Source organism: Mucor mucedo, assembly GCF_025094135.1.
Source record: "Mucor mucedo strain NRRL 3635 chromosome Unknown EV154scaffold_279, whole genome shotgun sequence".
Lineage (NCBI taxonomy): Eukaryota > Fungi > Mucoromycota > Mucoromycetes > Mucorales > Mucoraceae > Mucor > Mucor mucedo.
The window spans coordinates 29,791-32,051 of NW_026252563.1; positions in this window are offsets into that span (position 1 = coordinate 29,791).

Here is a 2,261-nt window from a genome sequence, read left to right on the forward strand (position 1 = left end):
TGGTCTTCGGCTCTTGACCAATTTGCTCCACGTCCTGCCTTTTTGGGAAGCTCAGGGATTGTTACTGTTTCGAAATTATCGCTCATGTCAAAAAAATTAAGGGACTAGAATAAAAGAAGAAATTTTCTAAATTTATTGATTCAATTGGAAATTTAGAATATTTGTGATAAAATTTTTAAAATATTCTATTATCCAATTGACCGTTGGGGTTAAATTATTCTAAATCTTTGTGCTATTTTGGAATAAAATGATTTTTTCACACACCGTTGGGGATGCTCTTAGGTTTAGAATAATAATGCTTGAGCGTAAATTCAATTAAAAAAAGCGTAGAAAGGACAAGAGTCTGTTTGTATGTCAACTAGTATTTATAAATGGCTAAAATGTAGCGATTTATTACGAATTTATTTCTAAGTAAATTGAAGTCACGTACAATATTAGCCGTAATAAGTAATCATCAAAAGGACAAGGCGATTATTTATACGCAAAACATCTACTTAGAGTGTATTTATGGAATGACCACGCGTAAGAAAGTAATAACTCCCAAAGCATGAATAACAACATGACTCTTTTTAACAATTTCCGTGCATATTTTAACCAAACACAAAGATCTTCGGATCAGCTTACAATAGTTGCAGTAACGATGGACAGGAAACATAAAATATCTGACAGTTTATTTGAAGAATGTCTTAGTGGGTTGATAATGACAAAATTTTTTTTGCAGTGTCTCGCCCCTGTTTGTACCAAGTAAAAGAAGGATTGATCGATGACTGAGAAAAAAGTACCGACATGTCAAAAAAAATCAAACAACAGGTACGTAATGAGCGTTTGCACAAAACTCAGAATCGAAGGCAGATTGAAGTAGTTTAAGATTTCATTAAACACTACGTTTACCGCGAGCAGAATCTGTAGATAATGAATTGAATCCGTATTGAACTAAATGCCTCCATGAATAAGTAGAAAATAAAAATATCACAAAATATTGTTTTAGCACATTTTTATATGACCACAACAACAGCAGTAATTAAAACAACATGTTATACACTTCTTGCAAGAGTGTGAAGACGGGAAACTAAAGTGTGGTATCAATCAGAAAGAGATTGCCAGAAGGAAAATATTTTATGGAAAGACAGAAAAATCTTTATTAGAAGTTGAAAAGAACTTAAAAAGGTTATGAAAACATCGTAATAATCTAACTACGCCAAAAAACGTCACTCCAAGTTGTTTAAGCAACTAAAAAAAGTCCATCACCAAAAGGATCAAGTAAAGGACAAAATAATCAAGTAAAAACTATAAGGTCGTATATTCTCGTGCGAAATATAAGAAAAGATATGTGACCACAGAATTAAGGATCTGTTTAATCCTTGTAGCACATGATGGGGCAATGTCCTAGAAAATATAGTAAGGATTAAACAACATTAAAAAAAGTGCCAAACGTCCGAAGTCAATGTAACAATTAGTGGAAGATACATATTCTATCAAAGGATCTTGTTCATCAACGGTTTTTGAAATAATTTCGGCGTACGCCAGAGAAGTATTCCACCAAGTACAACGAGTTTACAATCATCATACAATCGTGATAAAGTCTATATCGAGTAATTACTGAGAACGAGATAAGGTTTTCATCGGACGTATAAATGACATGACACATGCTGAAGAAGATCTGGTATTTCCAAGCGTCTTTTTGTGTGGGATTTATTGTTATTCCATCAATATTCTCAAAGAATAGACATATTGATTAAAGAGACGAAAATGGCCTAAAATTAGTTTGTTACGACCACATCCGGAAATGAAGGAGAAGCCGAATGGATATAGATTAAGATAGAGAGTATATCAACACACGCCATGTAAGAAAAACACCAATTGACGCATTGTGTGACTAAACACTTTATTGAAATCAAGAAAAAAAAGATAATATCATAAAATAATAGTTTCTTAGTCACGTTCATATGACGGGACCTCGATAAACCGCTCTCCAATCACATGCTATTAATTTTCATAACTTTTAAGAACCAACCGTCTAAACATGGCGCACTGGCAGAAAGAAAGGCAAACAAAAATAAATGTTTTACATAAATATATACAAAAAAAATATATTAAAAGTCTGAATGAATTTATAACGTCATGGGAGCAACGCAGATGTATTCAGAATGGTCTACAATATGTAAACAAAAGGCCAGATAGGACTTATTATGAAACAAGTGCGTAAAATTTAGTGAAGTCATAAAATTTTATCAAGCCTAAAAGATTGTACAGGTCACATT